Source organism: Rattus norvegicus, chromosome 2, assembly GCF_021556685.1.
Source record: "Rattus norvegicus strain SHRSP/BbbUtx chromosome 2, alternate assembly SHRSP_T2T, whole genome shotgun sequence".
Classification (NCBI taxonomy): Eukaryota; Metazoa; Chordata; class Mammalia; order Rodentia; family Muridae; genus Rattus; species Rattus norvegicus.
Genome location: NC_141535.1, coordinates 117,707,301 through 117,716,523, shown reverse-complemented (window position 1 = coordinate 117,716,523; position 9,223 = coordinate 117,707,301). Strand labels below are relative to the sequence as shown.

Genomic DNA, 9,223 nt, shown 5'->3' with positions numbered 1-9,223 from the left:
AGGTTAAAGAAAGCCCTCATATATATTCCTTGGGCTCAGCTGAAATAGATATAAACATTGTTTAACCAGGATCTGAAAAGAAACAAGGGTGGGCCTGATGTCTACTCTAGACTTTATTCCACACTAAACAACAGAATACTGGCTCTCACAACATGCAGCTTGACCTTCTTTCTTCTTGTCGTAATTACCCTCTTCTAATCATAGCCCTCATCTCCTCTCAGTATGGATCTTGGTAAGAAATAGATGGCACACGCAAATTATATCATTTGAGTAGAGATTAGATGGCACTGATTTATAGCAATGTGGGGGGGCGGGATGTAGAGAAAACACAGGATAATGTGGTCGTTTACTATAGTAACTGAGGTCTTCCTTATAGGAACTTTAGTCCTTAGTTGACAGTCACTGCCTAGGGCCCCAGAAACCTGCAGGGGGAAGCAGAGGAGAATATCCTCCACCCTCCTCTCTTTCTTCCTCCCTTGCTGATGCTTTCCCTCCTATCAACCCAACTGGAACCAAGAGCATGAACTAGAAGCAACTTGTAGAAGTTGTCTACAGAGGGTCAGAGCAATCCCATTGCCACAGAGCTGGGGGATTAGGTGTAACCAAGGAAATCTGTTAGCACTCTCTGACTTTCAATCTTCCAACCCTTCATAGACTCTGTTTCCACTCTGTCACTAGTACACATTGATGCCTCTTAGCTCTTCAGCTGTTTCCTTGGGGTTCTCACCCTTCCCTTTCTTATTTTCCACAACTACCAGGTTCTGCCCATTCTATCTGAAGCTCCATCTCTGTCTGGTTTAGTTTGTGTTTAGACGTTCTTGTAAATATAAAACCCATAGACTCGTCCTCAGAACCACCATTGCCAACTGTTTCTTATGTGAACTTTGAGTTTTGATGTTCCTAACCTGCATTCCGCTCAATGAAAAAGCTAAGTAACTAAGGAAATAAATAGTAGCTAAGGAAATAAATCATCTCTCTCTTTTTAGTACAACTGAAGAGTATCATATCATATCATATGTATTCTCCAGTTCAGTGCCGCTGACTCAGTCTGCTTTAGGTGGAGTTCCTTCTGCAGTTGCTAGGATAACTGGTGAGAATTCCTGACCTTTCTAGGGTGGCTGAAGTTAAAAAGAATTTCTGAGAGAGATTGTTTAATGCAGGGGAAGTGGTAGAAGCTACATACAGATGTCCAATGACCTCAGTAGTCTGGTCTGGAACCTGAACTTTGAAGATTTCTCAGTGTTTGAAGTCAGAAAGACAGGGACCAGCTCAGTGGTTGGAATGTGATGAAAATCGCAGTGACATTATTATTTTTTTGAGAAAACCATTTTTATTATCATTGCCCAGCTTGTGTGCAGGATTGTGTATCAAAATGGCCAGATCTTCTAAAGAACATTGACATAACACTTCTTTCATGTTTCAAGAGATGAAAATAACTGTACAAGGTTAAGTACAAAAGTACACAAGACAGTGGACATGAGAAAATCTATGTATGAGATTTTTATCCCACCCTTTAATATATTTGAAAAGTAGAATTCATGAACTAAAAAATATTGTCCTTCTATATTCCTGTCAAGTTTAATGGAGGTGGGTTTAACCTGATTACAACACTAACACCAGTATCACTAATATGATATTTATAAAAAATCATATTTTTCAAAAAATTAAAGTCAATGCAACACCCATGCAAGCTAGAATACTGGCTGTGTGGTGAACAAGGGCCTGACATCAGAACAAGTCTATAAAGTCCCAAACTGATATTTTTCTAATCGTATTCATTTCACGCATTGATGACGTGAAACCCAAATCGCATTGCTCTTCGTGTGTGGACTTGCAATCTTGCCATTCATACTGAGCATCAAGATTTTGAAAAACTTCTTGTTGCTTCAAAATCTTGTAACTTTCTTTATCAAGGGAGCTACAGCCAGCTTCACCTTCACTCTTAATGCCCATTAACTTCCTAAATTTGGCATTTTGGTCCTTGTTTCTAAAATTCAATTTTCCCCATATCTCAGCAGACTAAGATCTGTTGCCTTCTTCCTTGCCTTGCCAGAGCATTTTCCTCTTTTTCTCTTGCTCAGCAAATTTCACTAGATTCACAGCTGCTGGGTTATGGTGGCTGGGCACAACTATGCTGGTCTCTGCCAAGGCTTTAGCTCACAGGACTGACATTTGAGCTGCTATAGCTGTCTGAGGAGTAACCCACGTTCTTGTTGCCAACAGTGCAGCAACATTAAGAACAGTAGCTTCAGTGGCTGCAGCCGCTGCAGCTATTTCTTGTTTTTGTTTTCCAACCATTTTCTTTTCTCATTGTTCTTGCAATTTCTTTGCCCGTTCTAATCTCCTAGCTAAGCTTCTTGGGTGTCCATTGCTGTGTTTCTGCCTCTGAAGGGAGGTAGGTGTCCCCTAGGTGTTTGGCTTAGGTTTCTGCTAAATCTTCTTGGTTTTTCAATTCTCTTTGACTCCTTGATCTGCTCCTGCTTCTAGTCCTATGCCTGTGTCTGGTTCTTGACCAGGAACATGTCCTCATCCTTCGTTTTCTATCCCTGCTTCTAGATCTTGACTTCTTCCTGTCTCTGCTTCTGGATCGAGATCTTTTTCCGATCCCTACTTCTTGACTGAGACTTCTTCCTTTCCCTGCTTCTATTGCAATGGTGCCTTTCACGTGATCTAGTCCTTGAATGGCTTCTGCTCTGTGATGACTTCCTTTATTTGTATTTATGTCTGCCCTCACCATTCTCAGATGAATTTAATCACTCTCTTCCTTTGTAAGAAGAATGTTCTTTGTTACTGTGCTCCTCAGACTTGTGTCCCTTAGAGGACTTTTCTTAGATTCATGTCTTCCAGCCTCTCGGCTTCTGCTCTGGCTCCTGTGCTTTCTTCCATCATTATCTGATTTTCATTTTCCTTCTCTTGACCTTGACCTTGAATAATGATGCTTTGAGGCTCTAGGAGAAATAGATATATCTGACTGTTCTTTTTTCTTTTTCTCTATCCGGTGATGTCTTTTCTGGGGCTAATCCATCTCATTCTGTTTCAATAGCCACCATTGTTTTTGAGTCCTGGCCGCTAAGGCAGCGCCTCTGCTTGCTGTACTCAATAGTACTGGCCACACAAGAAACTTTGCCACAGACTAAATCTCTTGTGCGAGAGACTTAGATGGCACAAAAGGTGTGGCATTATGTTTTAAGGGGATGATGAAGAATTTCATATGAATTTATGACGCCTAATGGGAAAGTCCTTTAAGCAACTGGATACAGAGCAGGAATGGCCTTGGAAATAGGGGTTTAGGAATCTTGGCGTCATAACTACAGCAATGTCATAGGAGCTGTTACTAGGGGAGCCTATCATCCTCCAGAGTTGTTGAGATCAAAAGGAAAATAAGCTTGGCTTTCTTGTCTGTGTGTCAACATCGTTCCTAAGATAGAGCCACCAATGCTGCCAATCTAGGATACATAGCCTGCAGTTAGGGTAGCATTTTAAAACATGAGTACCAATGATATGCAATGTTCTAGGTTATAGAAGGTCAGAGTTCACTGAGTAGAAGTATAGCAGAATGTGTTCTTTTATTATAGGACTTATTAATGCTTTACTGAATTCTTACTTGTCTCTTGCTTCTTCTGGGGATGATGATGACAGGAGGGAGGCTCTGTGGGAAATGCTGAGAAATCTTATCATAATCTGGATATAAGGGAATTCTGATAAAAATCCCCCAGTAAACAAGGGATTGGGCAGCTCCTGTCACCAGGCCTACTATACAGCCCAGCTCCTCCCCTGGCTGTAGAGTCCCAAACTCTCTCTTTCTTCCTCCTAGATTTCTATATTCTTGGAAATTGTTATGTATGGAGTAACCCCTCAATGACTACCACAGCCTCAAAGAAACTGTCATTGGTATCTTGATATGGGAAGAGTAGGGAGTCTCTCCATTTCTTTCTCTTTCACCATGGCAGGCCAGATACCCCGATAGCCACCTGGGAAAGGTGGCCTCCATTTCCCCATTCCCAAGTAACCCAATGTCAGAACCAGATGTGAGGGTCTTTCAAACATTCTTTTTGAAGGGTCGTACCCTTGGTCACATCAAGATGGGCTTCTGAGTGTTATGGTATTGCCCCTGAATATGGGCTATCTATCTTCTCTTCTCTTCAGAACTGACTGTGTAAGAACCTGCTGGTTTTTAAGACAGCCAACAAACCCCTTACATCTGTGAACCCAAGTGCCTGGTCTTTCTCCTACCCTGTCTTCCTACTGCTAAGTCCTTTCATAAGGGGATTTTTCTTATAAAACCAGACAAGCTTTTGACAATGTAAATTACTTTTGTTCACTCTGCTGCTCAGAATTGTCCCTCAGTGTAGTCTGCTTCCTCATCATGGTCCTTGGACATCTGACCTGCCCCTGCATAATTTCTCTGGTCCATTTTTTTGTTCCTTTCCTTAAACTCATTCTTCTCTTTTCCCTTCTTTGAATATACCGGGCATGCTCCTTTCTGTGTGTCTAGAATATTCTCTTCTAAGCACACATCATCTTCCCTCATTGGGGAATCACCTCTTTGGACCACTGTTTCTGAAATGGTACTTCAGTGGTCAGCTCTGGTTTTTAATATTTGAAGTTCCACCCATTTGTTTTTGTACTTGAATTTAACATGAATATGAAGGATTCTCTCTGGTTGGCTGGTTAATGCATCCATCTTCTTAGTTTACATGTTCATGAGATGGTAGGATCACAATGCTTATGACTACTTAATACAGGTTTCAGGTGGCCTAGAGAAAAGTCTGAGATACAAAATAGACTGCAGGGCACATTCTTATTGATTATATTTAATGATTATATAGTTGGGTGATTAAAAGTTATGATGAATTTGTTCTAGGCTTCCTATACAATCGTTTTTACTCTAACATCCTTCACAAAAAATGACCTTCAACTTTGTCTTCATTGGAAACATTTAAAATCATGAGTGTTGGTAATGTGTGTGCACATGTATACATATGTATGTGTCACATCAAGACAAAGCTTGCTCTCTCCCTTCATTCTCTTCTTCCTTCTTCTCCCTGTCTTCCTTCCCTCCCTCCCTTCTTCCTTCTTTTATCACTATCATTGGTGAGTAGCATTATAAACCAGGTCTGTTTCAGGTAACCTTCACACATTCTTGCACGAGTATTATTCTCATGTTACAGATGGGAAATATTAGGCTGCTAAAGACAGGTTGCTGCAGGATCCTTCCTGGGGGCAAATCTGACTGTTCCAAAACTTCTGTGCTAATGTCTTTTCAACTCAATAAGCTCAAGGGTAACTTTTGTCTATTTCTCGTATCAGCTTTATTTGGTTCAATTATTCATGGAGGTATAATATGGACACAGTAAAGCACAGAAACACTAAGTGTTTAGTTCAGTGAACTCATTCATTGTTGCTCATCTGGACAACTACCACCACCTGGGAAGCTGCCGAAAATTCTCAGTGCTTCAGGTGGATTCTTTTAAGGGGAAAGAATTTTTATTCACAGCTGGACAGTAAGGACTGGTTATTTTTTTATTAAAATCAAGAGAAAATTATTTACAAACTCCTTGTATTTGCAGTTCTTATAATCACTAAAACACAGATTTAGTGTTAATGTAAATAAAACTGAAATTAAAAAAAATCAATTAGTATAAATCCAGACAAAGTTTTCATAAAGCCAATCTTGACTTACTGTGTGCCATATTGATCCCATAAATCATATCTTCGCAGCCATTCTGGCTTTGTTGTCATGTATCACCTTCCCATTTGAATTTCTTTAGCATCTTTACTTACCAATTGCTTTCTAGTGGCATGTAGTCATTGTTGGTTGAATATACCATTTATATTTTCAATCAAATTTTCTTTGTTCTCAATAATTAAAGTAGTTGGTGCCATTATGTTCACATAATCCACAAATGCAGTAGGGAACTGAAATTTTTTATTTGTTCTTAGTAGTCATTTGGACATCTAGATAAGGTAATTCACAGTCCCCCGCCCTTCCCCCACACAAACATTTGCTTATATAGTCAAATGAATGAAATCATAGGATGTGCTATTCTATGAGTGGAGTACTGAAGCTATGTCAGTGGAGATTCCGTGTGTGCTGCATGATCCAGGCATACCCCAGTTTCTGAGCTTCATATTCGGTAAGTCCTTTTTATGCAGAAGACATTGCTGACACCATCACATGCTCTCTGTTCTTGCTATTGCTGTTCTTACTGTTGTGGCCTTAACTTTCCAGAAAACTTTTCTCAGAGTCACCACCCATCTAATGCTGAGCATTCTTACAGTCCCAAGCATGATGACTTTAATTAAGGAAACTGTTGTGTGTGGTTTTGCTTTACCTGCCTTTGCCCTGGGAACTGGGACCATGCTACTAGCCCCATCTGGCTGCCCTTGAATTCTTGAATAAAAGATACACACACACACACACACACACACACACACACACACAGTTGTTCACTTTCATCTTGACTTCTTGGCACAATTTCTGGGAGCTACTATCTCCCACTACCTCCTGTCAAACATTCCTGACCACCTGCTTGTAGTAGTGTCCACAGGCCCCAGCTTCTCCTGAGACCTCACATGGCTGATGGGGTCTTCTCTCTCAAAACATCTCCTCTCCTTCCTTGCATCTCCCTTTCCTCCAGGGACCCAGAAGTCCTGCCTGTATCTTTGGCCAAGCAATTGGCCCGGCCCATGGCTTTCTTTACTGACAGATCAAGAACCAATTGGGGAACAGGACCTTAGGATCAAAAACCACCCTTACAAGGAACTATAGTTATGAGCTTTGCAACCTGCAGCCAGGCTGAAGTGTGCTCATATTTAAAAGCTGCTTTGAATATTCAGAGTAAGCACTTTGCTAAGAAAACCTCTAGTGACCTTAATGACAGACATTTATTCTGTGCTGAAGAAGAGTGTGTTTGTAGCTGCCTGAAGACATTTTAGGAATTCAGAGAGCTGACAGGACATTAAATTCTTAATCAATCCTTACTCTGTGATGCAGAAGGTAAGAAAAAAAAAGCAGAAAATGGTCAGCAAGATGGCAGGTAAAGGTGACTGCTGCAAGTCTGATGACCTGAATTTGACTGGGGTATGACCAGATCCCACCCATGGAATAAAAGGAATGATTGCCACAAGTTCTCCTCTGACTCCCCATGCCATGGCACATGTATAACCACCTTCTTACAACCCCACATTTCCCACCACCTACACATAATAAATAAATGCTTGTATAAAATGCTTACAGATGAAATTTTGTAGAACTCAAGTAGTAAAGAAACCATGATGTTAAGAGCAAAATACTTGACCCGCGGATCCCGGCCCGCAGCAGCTCTCTGCCCCCAGACCCTGTGAGAGAGAGACCCAACCGCCTGGTCAGGTGGGCACTCCTGAGGCTGCAGAGCGGAAGAGACCACCAACACTGATCACCCCTGCCCACATCCCTGGCCCAAGAGGAAACTGTATAAGGCCTCTGGGCTCCCGTGGGGGAGGGCCCAGGAGCGGCAGGACCCCTGTGCCTGAGACACCACCAGAACCAGAAGGAAACAGACCGGATAAACAGTTCTCTGCACCCAAATCCCGTGGGAGGGAGAGCTGAACCTTCAGAGAGGCAGACAAGCCTGGGAAACCAGAAGAGACTGCTCTCTGCACACACATCTCTGACGCCAGAGGAAAAAGCCAAAGACCATCTGGAACCCTGGTGCACTGAAGCTCCCGGAAACGGCGGCACATATCTTCCTGGTTGCTGCTGCTGCAGAGAGCCCGTGGGCAGCACCCCACCAGCGAACTTGAGCCCCGGGACCACAGGTAAGACCAACTTTTCTGCTGCAAGAAAGCTGCCTGGTGAGCTTGGGACACACGGAAGCAGAATTCCTGTAGAACCGGGCACGTTCTGTGTTTACCGGAAGTCCCACACCCGGGGATCCCGGCCCGCAGCAGCTCTCTGACCCGAGACCCTGTGAGAGAGAGACCCAACCGCCTGGTCAGGTGGGCACTCCTGAGGCTGCAGAGCGGAAGAGACCACCAACACTGCTCACCCCTGCCCACATCCCTGGCCCAAGAGGAAACTGTATAAGGCCTCTGGGCTCCCGTGGGGGAGGGCCCAGGAGCGGCAGGACCCCTGTGCCTGAGACACCACCAGAACCAGAAGGAAACAGACCGGATAAACAGTTCTCTGCACCCAAATCCCGTGGGAGGGAAAGCTGAACCTTCAGAGAGGCAGACAAGCCTGGGAAACCAGAAGAGACTGCTCTCTGCACACACATCTCGGACGCCAGAGGAAAAAGCCAAAGACCATCTGGAACCCTGGTGCACTAAAGCTCCCGGAAATGGCGGCACAGGTCTTCCTGGTTGCTGCCGCTGCAGAGAGCCCGTGGGTAGCACCCCACGAGCGAACTTGAGCCTCGGGACCACAGGTAAGACCAACTTTTCTGCTGCAAGAAAGCTGCCTGGTGAACTCAAGACACAGGCCCACAGGAACAGCTGAAGACCTGTAGAGAGGAAAAACCACAGGCCGGAAAGCAGAACACTCTGTCCCCATAACTGACTGAAAGAGAGGAAAACAGATCTACAGCACTCCTGACACACAGACTTATAGGACAGTCTAGCCACTGTCAGAAATAGCAGAACAAAGTAACACTAGAGATAATCTGATGGCGAGAGGCAAGCGCAGGAACCCAAGCAACAGAAACCAAGACTACATGGCACCATCGGAGCCCAATTCTCCCATCAAAACAAACATGGAATGTCCAAACACACCAGAAAAGCAAGATCTAGTTCCAAAATCATTTTTGATCATGATGCTGGAGGACTTCAAGAAAGATGTGAAGAACTCCCTTAGAGAACAAGTAGAAGCCTACAGAGAGGAATCGCAAAAATGCCTGAAAGAATCGCAAAAATCCCTGAAAGAATTCCAGGAAAACATAAATAAACAAGTAGAAGCCCATAGAGAGGAGACACAAAAATCCCTGAAAGAATTCCAGGAAAACATAAATAAACAAGTAGAAGCCCATAGAGAGGAGACACAAAAATCCCTGAAAGAATTCCAGGAAAACACAATCAAACCATTGAAGGAATTAAAAATGGAAATAGAAGCAATCAAGAAAGAACACATGGAAACAACCCTGGATATAGAAAACCAAAAGAAGAGACAAGGAGCTGTAGATACAAGCTTCACCAACAGAATACAAGAGATGGAAGAGAGAATCTCAGGAGCAGAAGATTCCATAGA

At 43.2% G+C, this 9,223-nt stretch overlaps 1 pseudogene; it reads right to left on the bottom strand.

Annotated features, from left to right (window-relative positions):
• Positions 1 to 1,728: 1,728 nt before the first annotated feature.
• Positions 1,729 to 4,368, bottom strand: Rsrc2-ps1 (arginine and serine rich coiled-coil 2, pseudogene 1; annotated as a pseudogene).
• Between the last annotated feature and the right edge of the window lie 4,855 nt (positions 4,369 to 9,223).